Source organism: Corvus kubaryi, unplaced genomic scaffold (genome assembly GCF_017639235.1).
Source record: "Corvus kubaryi isolate FWS band 111438036 unplaced genomic scaffold, C.kubaryi_AGA036_p1.0 split3-73, whole genome shotgun sequence".
In the NCBI taxonomy this organism is placed as follows: Eukaryota; Metazoa; Chordata; class Aves; order Passeriformes; family Corvidae; genus Corvus; species Corvus kubaryi.
Window position 1 is genome coordinate 4,193,086 of NW_024582091.1, and position 15,552 is coordinate 4,208,637.

Genomic DNA, 15,552 nt, shown 5'->3' on the forward strand with positions numbered 1-15,552 from the left:
GGTTATCTCAGGTTCACATGCTGAGTAGATACAGCAATCCAATAAAAAGTGGAGGAATTAGAAGACCATGAAAGCTGAGCGTGACAGTCACAAAGGTAATGCTATACCATGCAAATCTGACTTGTACAGGGATAAGAGTGCACATAAAACCTGAATTAAGATGCCCTGCTAAGATGTGAAACTACGACCCCTGTGTTCGGGTGGGTAACTGACATCTTTTGGAGGACCATTTGTGTTTAAGAAACCAGATCACACTGAAAAAGCACACAAACAAGTCACCCTTAGGCAAGTTACAGTATGTTAAGTATTTATTTGTGTGCTTACTCTATTTCCAGTGCTTGTGGGGTAGTACCTGGAGTGCTGTGGAAGAAGTGAAATTCTCTGATGAGCCCTAGCATATAAAATTACATGCAATACACTGTATTAGTTACATTCTTCAATACAAGTGAATTTCTATACTTTTACCTAAGGAAGAAAGGATGCATACTGGCACTGTAAATGCACCCCAGTGCTTGCCTTGCTGCCATTTCATTATACAGTCAGCCATGCTAGAAGTCAATCTCAAAACTTTCCTATGTTCATGCTGTACTCCTGCGAGACCCTGTGTGGCTGCAGCTGTACCAATACTTGGTACCTTCATTTTAAGATGCTAAACATCATGCCAGACTGTACCATCATACATAAGTAAACAGTCCTAACAGAGGTCAGGCAAGTATGAATGATGGCTAGCTTTAAACAGAAGAAGGTACCAAAAATTTTTCCTTTTCCCACCATTCTTAGAATTAAAAGAAGAAAAAACATTACTTTAGGTACAAGTGTTATGCCATGGCATTGTGCTGCTCAGGACAGAATCCTAACCACTACGTGCCCTGTTAAACCCCCTGCCTTCAAACAGTGCAAAAATAATTAGGCTCATTATTCTGAAAATCAACTACCTTTAAGATCTGCTTTTCTAAAGGATAAAGGTGCTAACACTATATAAAACAAGTTTTTGACCTTGTTCCTGCCTAGGATTCACAAGGAGTACTGAAAGTGAAGACGACATGTCCTGGCATAGGGACAGAAAACAAGGAGACAGGAGACTTCTTACAGATGCATTTGTCAGATCATTCTCCCACACCTTTCCCTTCTTGTGCAACACTTCACACATCTGCAAATTGTTATTACTGCCAAAACCAGGCAGCCAGCTGATGGCATTTCTGTAACAGAACTCAGGGCTGAAAAGCCTGATGAATCCTGAGGAGCTGAACATCCTTGCCTGCACCAGACCCACGTCAAACCAACTTTTCCTGAGAATCAGAAAGTTTTGTGGTACCAAATCATTGCTGTAACAAAGGCCCCTGAAAGATGATTGACTCCTGGAGTAGTTAGAAAACACTTGTACCTGCACATTTCCTTTGTTTGATTTTGGCAGCACTTTCCAAAATGTTACTTCATCAAAAGACCCTGCTCCAGGAGGTAAGTAGTGTGGTTTCTTGTATTTTATTATTTGTTTTAAGGGTAGAAAGACCAGACAACCAATTACAAGGAAATTCTGTAATGGTACAGCTGCGTGTGATCTTATCACTGACTCTTTCTATGAACTTTAAATAGACTACTGGAGGGAAAAAACTCCACGTATCTGGCAACTTCCAAGCTGTTTTCTGCAAACTTGTAACATAAAAGCTTCAGCTACCTGCAGAAGTCAGGCAGTGAATTCCAGGAAAATAAGTCCCTTTCCTCCAAAGTTTTGCCACACTTTTCTTTCAATAAGAGGTATCAAATTCTTGGTGCAGTGAGAACCCTGCTGCCATTAAAATCTGTTCCAAGGAAGAACACAGCTAAACTGAAGCCCCAGCTCCAGCACCAAGATGCAGAAGGTTTTGCTACATTTGCTTCATACTTTCACAAGCACTGGAGCAACGGCAGGGTTAGTACTGTAACTTAATGTAATATATCTGCTTTAAATACAGGGACAAAGCAATATCCACCCAAACAACAGGCAACAGGTTTCTTTACCAACCCTGCAGCTACCCCACTCTCAGCAGGGCAGCAGTCCCCTGGAAAAGGGGGCACCAGACGTGCCTCCTCTGCCTCACTGTGTGTCCGAAGTCTCTTAAACAACATCTTCAGCAACTTACTCATTCCTAAAGATAAGCATCTCCATCCATCCAGTTGTGGTGCCAGCCCATGCCTACCAGCAACCCTCAGGCTCCAATTTCTCTATTCAGCCTGGTCCACTATACAACCATATAACTATTTATATAGCCATACCCAGGGCATGTGCAGCAAAGAGGAACAGACAGCAACAGTTTTGACACTGCTGCAAGGCTGCTTTCTTTCCTTCCCTATTCTCCACCCCGCCTGGGTGGAAGGAACCTGGAAAAACCGAGGTAGCCCCAAAGAAGCCAATCAAGCAAGATCAGCTTTCAGCCGGGTCCATCGCGCTGCTGATTTACTGCAGCAGAAGCAGTAGCACAATGTGGACATGTGGGTGATGAACAGGTCTCATGTGGCTGAAGCTGAGCAAAGCCATCACACTGCACCCAGCAAGGAACCACATCAAAAAGAAAGGTAAATGAAACAGATGGACAAAATGGAAGATGTAGTATGTCTAATGCAGAACTCTAAAATACTATTAAGAGGAGGCCAAAATAAAATGCATTGCACAATCATCATTTTACATATAAGAATGGTTCTAGTGAAAAGTACAAAAACTGCAGAAAAGAGAAAGCACGAAATAACAAAAGGTCAGACAGGATATGTCATGCAGAGCTAACCTACAAGATTTCTTAAATATAATTGTAGCAGCATGAACTGACAGATTATTGCACTGCAAAAAGCAAACAACAACAAAAAACGCAACCTTGACATGTTTAAACTATGAAAGAGGCAGATTTTAGGATGCATTACCCTGTTTCTGTCTTGAAAACTGCAGAACTAAGGATGGTCTCAAGGCAGGTCAGATAGGGGAACGGGGAAAATGTTAACTATTGAGAGACCAAACACATGAAGAACCAACTACACGTTTCTTTCAAGAAAAGACAACTATTCTTCAATCTAAACACAGGAAAAGTATTCCAAAAGAAACAGAGCTAATGGAAATAAATACACAGAAAAGGATTGAAATAGAAAGACAGACAGTGAATATGACCAAAACCTCTTGCTATACCCTGGCTGGCTGCAGCTGAGGGCCATGAGGACAGAGGGAAAAAATCTCCTTTAATTTTCAGTCTTGTATGTTATACTGTAAGAAAAAACAAACAGCAACCTTACTAGTGATTTGAGACACATCTTGAACACAGTAGTCCAAGACTAAATTTCAATGGGAAGTTTGATTTTCTGATAACACCAAATATTTTTTACTTGATGTCCAAAGCTTATTATTAAATTCATTATATGACAAAAACACATTGCTATGCACTTAGTGATTTACACATAGGAAACAATGCTGACTGCAGCAAAGTGAAAACCTAACTTACAGTGTATTTTATAAATGCTCATATTCTACCAGGAGTGAAAGGACAGAGTTAAGTGCTGTTTCATCAGCAACGCTTTTAAAGAAACTCTTTAAACTCTGGGCAAAAGACATCCTCTTCAGCCTCTATATTAAGACTCTGCACATTAATTATAAAAATGTCAACACATTCAAAGTTGCTCAGCAGGTAAACCCTGTACATTCTGAGTGTACCTATTTCATACATGTTTCGTACAGACTGTATAGGATACAGAATAATGCTTCAGGCAATTAAATTGCTTATTCATGTCAGCAGCTCTCTGAAAGTCTTCCCCTCTGGAATCTCACCACCAACACACCTCTATTTTTACTGTATGCTAAAAGCAAAACATGCTTTTATGCAAAAAACTCTTTCATTAACCAATTTTTCAAGTATCAAAACACCATTCCTGTAGTTGCAGGTTATTTTTCCACAATGTTTTTATCTCTGTGTAATACAAGCCCTCCACATAGATGTGTCATCTCTAAACCAAACAGCAGCAAAAGGACTCTTCAATTAAACAGACCTGTTATTCTTGACCAGGGAGTTAAATGCTCAAGTTCATATTCCCACACTGGAACTGGTATGTGGTGGAGGAATAAGGGTAGGGAAAAAACCAAAAAACCACCAAAAAATCAGACTTTGTTAATATTCTACTCTCACACTAATGACTGACAGCTTAGGTAGGAATTTGGTAAGGATCTTAGAAGAGCAATGATGCTGTAAGGGAGGACGTGTCTCAACCACCAATGGCAGACTAGAGCTTCTCCATCAGTTCAGTGCAAAATCCAGCCCTGCTCCTCTGTTCTGCAAAACAACCTTTCATGGTGTTGGGTGAGTAAGGTTTTAAAAAACAAAGACTGAAAAATAGATACAGACAGAAATATGGAAGTGTGAAAAGGTGCAGCAACAAAAAATGAAGTAAGAAGAGGGGTGGAAAACTACGTAACTTCTCTGCTAGGCTTCTTCACACATGCAGTTGGCCACTCACAGTCACTGCAGGTTCAAAGATGGTCATCTCCTCCCAAGGCCATGCATCTCTCCTTTGAAGGCAACACAACACTAAAGGATGTATATAAAACACATCCAAGACGATGGTTTTTCATACACTGTAAAGCGCAGTTAAAAACTGGCAACACTACTGTGTTCTCACAGAGAAATATCTGTTTCTCATCCTTCAGGATGCAAAACTGTATTTTAACAGCTTCCTAAATGCATATTTTAAGACACAAAGTCAATCCCACAAATGCTTAGAAAACTGCACTGTGCTATATGCAACTGATACCTGAGCTGATGCATCGTTTGAGCCTGACGTGTTTTGTGAAACCAAGAAGCATCCAGTCTGCACAACTGGAAATTCATCATAGCTCTGCAATTGTTCAACTAGAGTTTAGATCTGAGTCTCTGATCTAAACAAGCCCAGCACTGAATTTAGAAAGTATGAGCCAATTAAGACAGACTTTAAAAAATGAGAGAAAAACATTTGAAAACAACATTAGCAGTCCCTTCCTGCACTATAATGCAACCACTTAGCAGTGGTGATAGAACAAGAAATCAATACAAAGAAGTACCAAAGGATATTATTTTTATTCTGCAAGGCATGACCAGACTTGCAGCCTGCTTTTGTGTGCTTCAAAGGGAGAAGATGATGGTTTTGAAAGGGCTAAGAAAAGGGTAGAGAAGTTAGAGGTTCCGGGAACCTGTCACGTAAAAGTGGAGGATCGGGTGGGTACGGCCTATGGAGAATTACTTGGGAACCTAATGACAGCTGCAAAACCAGAGGACCACAGAGTGTCATGATTTGACTCCAGCTGGCAACTAACACCCCACAGCTGCTTGCTCACCCCTCTGAGGAACAGGGGAGAGAACTGGAAAAAGGTAAAGCCTGTGGGTTAAGATAAGAATAGTTTAATAAATGAACTAAAATTAACAATTACAATAACAACAATAATAATAATGAAAACACAAATAACAAAAAGAGAGAAGGAGGAATAAAATCCAAGAAACACAAGTGATGCACAGTAGAATTGCTCGCCACTCACTGACCAATGCCCAGCCCATCCCTGAACGGCAGTTGGAGCTTCCCAGCCAACTCCCCTCAGTTTATACACTGACCATGATATTCTGCAGTAAGGAATATCCCTTTGGCCAGTTTGGATCAGCTGTCCTAATTGTGCTTCCTCCCAGCTTCTTATGCACCTGCTCACTGGCAGAGCATGGAACACTGAAAAGTCCTTGATTTAGAGTACACCCTGTTCAGCAACAATTAAAACATCAGTGTGTTATCAACACTATTCTCATACTAAACCCAAAATACATCACTGTACCAGCTAAGAAGAAAATTAACTCTATTCCAGATGAAACTAGGACACAGAGCTACTACTATTTAAACTCACATGACAAGTGGTCTGACACCATCAACTCTAAAAACGGCTTACAGCCATGCACAATTTTTACCTATAAGCAAGTAGAGGCAGCAGCAACAACTCATTCATTAGCAGAGCAATGATCAAACTGAAACACAGTGGCCTTCTGTGATTACCTGTATTACTATTATTTTATTCCTCATTTTTAACTGAACAAACAAATGCAGTACCCCTTACTGACTTGCTCAGTGCAATCTCTCTCAAACTCTATGTAAGGATCTGCCACCCTATGTATTGCTGGTGTTCCCTTGTACTTGTGCTCTCCTCTAGTCCTTACACTGTGTTTCAAGCTCTTGCAGGTGATGGAGACATTCACACAAAACTTCCCAGCCCATGGTTGAATCTAGTGGCTGGCAAACCCAGCCACTCCTTCTACAGCCAGAGCAAATGAGGCTGCAGAGGCAACCATGGTCTCAGCTGCACCTTCAGGGTGCCAAACAAGTCAGAATTCAAAAAAAAAAAATAAAAAAACCTGCCCAAATCTTTTGCAAGAGGCTTTTCTGTTTAGGCATGTGACAGAGGCAGAGAAAAAAATCCACAGGTAACCAGGCCTACTGGACTGGCAGCTTACTTTCTGTCACCATATCACATACGTTAATAAAATAAGAACATTCTGCACCGTATTGTACAAATGCAGGTATTTTCCCCTTTAATGAGGCTTTATGCATGCACTAAGTCAAGCTCACAAGATTAATGCAAACCTTAACAACACGCCAAAAGGTCACTGTACACCAAGTGAATCGTGGGATAAATGTATGATGCAAGTGATAAATGCATGACCTTAATTTAGGACAACCAGCTGAATTTGTACCAGTTCACAGGGTCTGTAATCAGCTAAGAGCAACCTCTCCATGTCAGTACTGTAAAACAGAAATGAACCACCAAACCACAATCACTTGCCATAGGCATCTGCTGCCCTGCAATCCACAGAAGCACGTACATAAAATGCAAGCACAACTTTCACTGCGTCCTTCAAAGCCAAATCCAGATTCGTGTGCAAGGCTTGCGACTACCACACAAGCCCTTCCTCAAAAGCATGCAAGCAGCCATGTGAATGAACTGACCCCACAGATGGTTTCCGGCAAGCACGCGGGCCATGCACCCGAAGTAACATGACATTTGACCTTCAACATGCAGGAAGGTTTCTGAAGTTTCTTTTTCTAAAGGGCAGGGCGATGTTAAACATTGAAGAATGTCATCCTCCTAACTGGTTAAAGGTTTAATTATTGTTATTTAAGTCAAAGGTTCTCCCTACTGTTTGGCAAGGAGATGATTCTCAAAATGATGATTCAAAACACTAGTATTTTTAAAAGTAACCCAAGAGCAGGAATATTCCTTCAGGAAAAGACTAACTGAAGCTTTCTGATTCAATTATATGCATAGAAACAGCACATCTAAAGGGAAGCCTACATAGATTAAGGCATAAAGGCCTATAGCTTCCCAAGTCTTCATTGTCTCAAGTGAACCCAAACCTGAGGACCCAGGATCAGCTCAAGGACTAGACCTCTATGTTCAGACCACTATGTTGACAATGATACAGTAGTGGCAAATATAAGAGTAGATTTCTTTTGCTCATTTCTAAGAGCTTCAAGATCTCTACTTAACTATACGTGTCATGGTTTTAACTCAGCAGAGGAGCTGCTGCTCCTCCACAAAGTTGTGGTCTGCTCCAAACCTTAACTGTATGGCGTCTAAGGGAACAAGGCATTTTTGCTAAGGGCTCTTTAGTCCACATGGGCACAGCAGAAATACTGCTTTAACCTGAAATGCTTCCCAGCAAACTTTTAACAGCAAGAAGTAAAGTGAGGGGGGGAAAAAAAGAAAAAAGGCATCAATTTGCCTGCTTACGAATTAACTACCTAAACATATAAGGTGTATTTGGTTTAATAAGGTAAACAACATTGTTCTGCAAATTAATACTTGTTAGTTTATATCTAACCCTGGTAACATCCTTAAGATGACACCAACAAAAACACCCATTGGCATACAGAAAAGCTGGAGTGTTATCTAAATCAAGACTACATCCTTTATGAAATCAAGTACATGTTTTACAGCAGAGAGCCTGAACATGCACATCGGAAGAAAGCAATTACCCTCCAGTCACTGCAAAGACAGCTGGCAAGAAAAGAAACAGTTTTCTCAAGGTCAAGAGGGAGAGGAGCACTTCCAAGCGATAACAAAAGAGGAACAGTTGGTTTGTTCAAATTGCTGACCCAGAGTCTCCAAGAGGACGGTTATGTAGGGATCAAAGCACAGGGCACAATTTGAAAATGCAGGAAAAAGGTTTATTCCACATTTGCTGTATTACACAACCAAGTTTTATCTCCTGTAAATATTAGGGCAACTCAGCATATTTAGTCACTGCCCAAAGCATATCACTTGGCAGGCAAATGTTTGATACAAAGTTTTGACTTAGAGGTCAATTAAATACAGACAACTTTAGCTTAAATACAAGTTCATGAAATGTCTGTATATTTTTACATGCCCAGTATGCCACTGGTCAAAGTTAAGATTAATGAAGCACAACCTCTACAGTTAATAAAGTTTTAATAAGGGCATGAAAAATACCCATCCAACGGGATGCCAAGGCCAACTCAACTCATGGCACTGAGCTCATCATAAGTAGCATGATTCATTTGTTCATGGAGAAGCGGCAATTGCACTTAGCAGCACGCATTTTTTGTAAAATCTCTGCACCTGGTAAGGAGGTTTATTCCTGTTTCACACAAGTCAACTACTTCACCAAGAAAATTAAATAATTCTCCACTGCATCCAATACAGCAGGAAAGCATTTACCAACCACATACTTCAGACAAGTTTGCTCTTGTGCTCTTATTTGCCCTGTAAGATAATGTGTTCTAAATGCCAAAACACAAACAGAGAAACCAAGGCAATAAATTTCAGGAGATTGATTTCATTACATAGATATAAGGAGACCCAATGCATACACAGTCAACAGCAACTCTACAAGTTATTTCCATAATAAGATTGAAGGTAGCATTTATGTGATTTGTCAATCAAAGAAATCAATTCATGTCACTGTTTGTTAAACAAACATCTAACTGCTGTTCTGTCAGATGATGGGGACAGGTTTCAGTGGCCTCAGAAACCCAGATAAAAATCACTTTTACCGATCAGCACTTAGGAACTGCAGGGATATTAGCCTAAGCAATGCCCTCTTAACCGTATTGCTGCAATACCAAATTTAAACAGCCTTAGGAAAGGTCATAGCAAAGCAATCTGACCTGGAAATAAGTTTTTAAACAGACCAACATCTATGTAATTAATTGACTATCCTTTTCATTTGTCCTTGTGTGTTCTTCCATTTAAGGGAAAAAGCATTTTCAATGCTAGTATGCACAAACTGCAGGAATATTCTGCATTTTTAACACATTTAAGAATCACAAAACAAATTAGCAACTACATTACAAGGATTATTGTCAGTTTTGTGAAGTGTCTGGATGCACATGGAGAAGTGTTCTCTGTCATGCAGAAAGCATCAACTTCTTCAATCTATTATGTAGCAAAACAGCTTTGAAAAGCTTATGCTGCGGCCTGGAAGAATGTAGTTTTGTACACTGTAAAAACAGGAAAACAAAAGCATTACTGCAAGAGCTGAGGCCAACAGCCCCCATAGTATTCCTATGTCTAAACAGTTTTATAGATCTCACCCCCACACAATTAATTCAGGACATGGTAACAACAGAAGGTAACAAAAGAAGACTGACATTAAGATGTCAAAATGAATGAGTTGTTCAGTTATGCAGGGGAGGTTATAGTAAACAGCATAATTACCTATACATGCCTTCACACCCTAAAGGAAGAGCTGCCAAATCTAAGTGGAGCTTTTGTAGATGTGAAGAGACATTTTGCTTGTGATCCATCTTAAGACAGCATGCCACTCCTGGGAGTAAAACAACATGCCAAGAAAGAATAGGTAGAGGTATTTGTGGCTCTGCTCTTCAGTGATGAAATAGCACCCCTGTCTCTTTTTGTTCGAAGTCAGAGAACAAAACCTCCATGTCTGGAATAAAAAAAACCAAACGCGCCTCCAAGAGCACATTTGCTCCAAAGGGCTTTCTCAGTCCAAAAGAGCCTTCCTGGCATGAGTTGTCACAGGGAACAACTCTGCACAGTAGAGGTGCTCTGGCTTCCTGCTGCTGTGGTGGGAACCCAGACCCAGAGAACTAAGTCACCTACCATGTGGGTAGCAGGGTGACACCTGACATGGCCCTGAGCCCACCTTTCCATCCAGTCACTGCTCCACACCACCACACCCTCCCACCCTGCCTGTTGGGCAGGCAGCAGTGACAATGAGCACTCACTGGTAACCTCCTTTTAGCACTAGCTCCAAGAGGGCCAGAGGGGACAATAGTACACAGAGGCACGACACTGTTTTAACAGTGCAGACATCTGCTGTCTCGCTCCCAAAAATTTTACTCAGGTGGGATACAGACAGCATTAACTGGGAGATTCGCTTTGTCTGCCACCGAGTGAGCATTGCTCAGACGACCAGAAGAAGGCAAAAGACAAGTATTTTAACCTTGTGCTTCATCTGGGTGTCTTTTTTTTCTGAGCTCAGCAGAAACAGAAGCTTTTGATGTTGCAAAGTTTACTGCCCCAAAAATGAGGAAGGTAAAGGAATGAGGTCAGCTCAGTACTTGAGAGCATTTAACCCATTACCAGCTGAATGTCACTTACAAGGAACATGCTTCCCAAGGGGCAGCTCTGGACCACGCTCAGCATTGGGCTCTCCATCTGTGGCTGCTGGACTTGAGCACCAGGTCAGCCTGAAATCCTAAAATATTGTCAGTTCCACCATCATTCCCAAAAATCTGAATCTTCAAACATATTTCCAAAAGCCTGCTCCTAGCAAGTTGCAAAAGAAAGCACAATTGAAGAAACTGTCCACAGGTGTGATTGATCTACAGTACTATTTCAAATTTACTTTTTTTTTTTGTTCTGTTAACTTATCTTCTCTAAGTTAATTCCTCTTATAAACAACACAAAATGAAAGTCAGCAGGGAAAGATGAGATTAGGCCAGAGAATTCAAAATATTTTATTTCAATTCTGGCTGTACTAAGAAGACAAAGAATGCAACAAGAAGAATTCATGCTGAGAAATTTAAGAACAACATCAACTTACTAAAAATACTGCAATAAGTAAAGCCAGGGACTGGTCAGACAGCACATAAACTAAATACCATTAATGATGCTATATTTAAGTACCAAATATGCATGAGTTTTAATCAAAGATAGTCCATCTGATCAGCTGCTGCTAGGTAAAAGGCAATAACTCACAAAGTGCAGCTGTTTTTTAAAAAGCAGCATGAAGCACTAGCCAGATCCTTTGCCAGCTTGCAAGACAAAGCCACACTGCATATTCATTTCACTGCTGCTCTCCCTGGTTGCATTTGAATGCTAAAATACAGGAGACTTAGGTTAGAACACATGATTAACTTAGCTACTTATGAATAAAAAATACAAAGAAGAGCTTCCAGCACACATTATACATGTAATATATGCCTTGTACAAAATGCAGTAGTATCAAGCATAATTCTGGCATGTCTTTTAGTGCTCTTGACTAATGTCAGCCGGCAACAGCATCCGTGAGGGCAAATCCACTCTTAACTTCAGAAAACCGCGCTGTGGTCCTTTTCATTTGCTCCTAAATTCACACAATGCTGGGAAGAGATCTCCACCCCAGCTATCTCCAAATACCGCAAGTTTCAGGTGAAATCCTCCCTCTGTGTGCAAGCACAGCTACCCCAAGGCAGAGTACCTGTGTTGGCTACTTGGTGCTTTGAAAGCAGACTATGTCGAGTGCACCACAAATACATGAATACTTACATAAAAAACTCCAGCTTTTACTGCTAAACAGCATCAGACGATCACGTGTGCCACAGGCTGACTCTCCCCGACAGAGCTTCAGCTGCTGTTAGCAGCGGTGAGTCTGCACCAGTACTTATCTCTAGCTATGGAGTATTTGAACAGCAGAGGAAAATCTCCGGCTGTGACTGCACCGAAGGAGCAGGAAGCGCTTAAGAGTGAAATACATCGCAAAACTCCTCAGCGTTATTCGGAAGTTCTTATTTAAACCAAAAAAATCCCCTCCCTCTACGCTAGCAGCTTAACACTGATGGAGCAGCACCATTAGCCCGCATCTACAAAAACTTCGCAGCCGCAAACCCTCCACCCACCGCGGCCGCCGGCGATAATTTCAGCCGGCGGTTTACGGCAGGCCCGCAGCTGCCAGGTCCTGGAGGGAGCTGCTCTGGCAGAGATAACCTCACCCTGGAAGCAACCTGGCCCAAAACTCCGGCGAAAGGCTGTGCCGCCACGGGAAACGCCTGCACGCTCGTCCGCCTCTAGTTTCAGCTGCAGAGCGTGTTTCCATTCGCACAGTGCGGTTTTGGAGACTTCCTGATGGGAAGCATCCCAACTGCAGCCATGCCCCTGCCTTGTTTTCCCCCGCCATCGCTAGGAGCGGGCCGAGCTCTTTGCTGGAGTTTTCTGTCACAGCCACGAGAACTCTGCCATGGCACTGAATCCCACAGCATCAGAGATCATCCGAAGCACTGAGAATACAAATGAGCCGTACGGGGCACTGCCGTTCAGCCGCGGCTGGGACACGGAGCGCGCAGTGCACCCAGCTGCCGGAGGGAGGAACGCCTCTTGTCGTCTGCCAGGAGCCCTCCTTGCTCAGCGAGCCAAGGTGCTACTATTCCTGCCCAGGTCTGCAAAACTGGCCTTTTGTCTGCAGACTCACAGTTCAGATTGATACCGGACAGCTCTCTGGAGTGGGTTCTTCAGATGTTGCATCCCTGGGAATCAGGGCAAAGAAATGCGGGCAGAAAGGCAGCAAACGCAGTCAGGGAAGGAGAAAACACTATTGCCCAAGACAATACCTCACATAACCCCGGGCACTGCCGACTTCTAATGCTGCTGGTGCCCGAGGGCTTCCAGGAGATGAAGAGATAAAAGCAAAGCCATAAAGTTTTTAAGAAAGTCCCTGCACAGGCATCTGACACACTGACACATTTCTGTCGTTTGCCCTTCCTTTTCTAATCATTTCCTAATGCACGTACTCTTTAAACATCTAGGTTTCAAAACGGGCCGGCCCCTTTCAGAAGCATTGCACATCTCCAGGGCGCTGGTTTAACGCGGCGTCTGCCCTGTCCCACACAGACCCGGGAACTACCGTGCCAGCAGCTCCAGTTCTAAACCAGTATGGCGGTCAGGGGCGCTGGGCAAGAGTTCAGAGAAGAAGAAGTAGTAACAGCATTCCCTTCCGAGCCCGACGAGCCCTTCCGCTGCCACCCTGCCTCTCTCCGCCGGGCCGCTCCTCCGGCCGGCAGCAGCCGCCTCAGCGAGGCCGGGCTGGCGGGACGCACGCCCCAGACACCCGCCACGGCGGAAAAAAACGGATCAGAGTTTCTGGAACCGTGGCAGCGCTCAGCCCTCCGGGAGCTCCCCGGGCAGGCAGCTGCGGCCAAGGATGGGGGCTGAGGTGCGGGGTCTCCTCCCTTCCTGCTCCTGTTATTTCACCCCACTCCGTGCCCCGCACGGCGGAAGGCGCTGCCGCCGCCGCCCGGGATGCAGTATCCATGGCAATGCGGGATTGCATCATGCTTTTGACTAAACTGCACCGGGGAAAAGACGCTCCCGGCGAGAGCCCCGTCCCTTCCGCCGCCCCGTCCCCTCCCTCCACGGCCGGCCTGCCCGCCAGTGCCGGCCCCGTCCCCGGCCGCAGCCCTGCCGCTCCTCGCCGGGAGCCGAGCTCCCCTTTCGCTCCGCGCACTGCCGGCGCTGCCGCCGCACTTGTTGCGCGCCCCGCGGAGCGGCGCCCCCCGCCCGCCGTGGCCCCCACCCCCCCCCGTCCTCCGCATCCTCCTCCGGGCCCGGGTGGCCGCGCCGCATCCCGCCTCCGGGCGGGGAGCCCCGGCGCTGCGCTCCCTCCCGGCCGGGAACGCGGCCCTACCTGGCGGCGGCGGCGGCACTGGGGGCGGCGGGCGGCACCGGCCGGTCTGTCCCGCTGCGAGCCGCGGGGCGGGGCCGAGAGGCGGGCACGGAGCGGCGGGCCCCGCCCCCCCGCCGGCCGTGGGCTGACGGTGACGTCAGAGTGGTGCGGGGGGCTCACGGGCGGCGGCGGAGGGGCGCTATGACGTCACGGGCGCAGAGAGCCAATCCGGCGGCGGGGGCGGCTCGGGAGCGGCGCGTGCGGGGCTCCCGCCGGGCCGGGGGTCGGAGCCGCCGCGTCCAACAGGTCCGGCCGCGCCCGCTCCGGGAAACAGAGAGCGGCTCCTCGGGCCCTGAGCGCTCTCAGCCCGGGCCGTGGGAGCGGGGGGCCCCTGTGAAAAACAATATGGGACCATGTAATTAAAGACTGTCATAATGAGATGAGCCGCAGGCCTGCATTAAAGGTCCCGGGCAGATGTAGTTGATGCTTCCTGTGTTTTGAAGTAACGGGCTTTGCAACGTGACAGCATTTTTGAATGTCAGCTCTGGCTGCAATTAAGTAGGTGGTATTTTAACTTGGTCGTATAATAAAACCGCTGGTTTTGTGTAATTTACATGCATATGCTGAGCCGGTCCCCACAGTGTCAGATGTCTGAGGAAGGAATCTCAAAGCATCTCCTTTGGCTCCTTTCCAATTGCAGGGATGCTCAACAGAGGAAGGAAAGTTCTGTCCGTGCTCTCCGGACACTTCATTACCTCCACAAGGTCCTAACGGGGCAATAGTGAGGATGCCTTGGCGTTATTATAGCCAACAGGAAGAAACCAGTTTGTTTCTTTCCCTCTCTCACATATTCCCTCGTGATGGAAGATGACCTTTTAATTTTTTCCCCCTCCTAAAAGTTTGTTCCGTCCCTTTGTTAATTAAATGAAAATGTTACATAAGTAAAGAGCAGCTTTGCTTTGCAAAGGAGAGGAGTCAAGAAGCAATTTGCATGGGGTTTATTCAAGATCAAGTATCTCCACTCTATGGGAAGCAGTTAGCAATTTTAGAAAGCTGCAGTAAAAAGGGTTTCCTGGAGCTTTCCCCGAGCTGTAGGAGACAGCTGATTGGTTGAAGCCATCAAAACTGGCTATGCCAACCCTGCATCCAGTAGCTTCTCCTGGGCAGTGATACCATGTCCATGGTCATTCAGCTGAAGCAATGTATTGCAGCCTCACCTCACCTGATTGAAACTCCATGTGCAAACAGTCCCCAGAGGTCATGCTGGGCTGTAAATAGTCAAAAACAGGTCCCGGGAGGGTCAGCTGTGTCCTGGGGTGCATCAGGCACAGCGTCACCAGCTGGTCAAAGGAGGGGAAATTCCCGCTCTGCTCTGCTCTGGGGCAGCCTCACCTCGAGTCCCGTGTGCTGTTTTGATCACCGCAATATAAAAAGGACATTAAGCTATTTGAGAGCATCAAAAGGAGGGCCACAAGGATATGAAGGACCTTGAGGGGAAGCTGTATGAGGAGCAGCTGAGATCACTTGGTCTGTTCAGTCTGGAGAAGAGGAGACTGAGGGGAGACCCCACTGCGCTTTTCAACATTGTCAAGAGGGATAGTGGAGGGACAGGGGACAGGCACTGATCTCTTGACTCTTGTGACCAGAGGCAGGACTCAAGGAAACAACATGGAGCTGAGTCAGGGGAGGT

General features: G+C 45.1%; 1 protein-coding gene across 1 annotated transcript in view; it reads right to left on the reverse strand.

The window, feature by feature from the left end:
- The window catches only part of ELOVL5 (ELOVL fatty acid elongase 5), a 39,597-nt gene extending 25,646 nt beyond the window's left edge, over positions 1 to 13,951 (reverse strand). Inside the window, exon 1 of the mRNA XM_042016396.1 lies at positions 13,884 to 13,951. The gene's annotated coding sequence lies outside the window, so the exon portion shown is untranslated. The remainder of the gene's footprint in view (positions 1 to 13,883) is intronic.
- Positions 13,952 to 15,552: the final 1,601 nt, after the last annotated feature.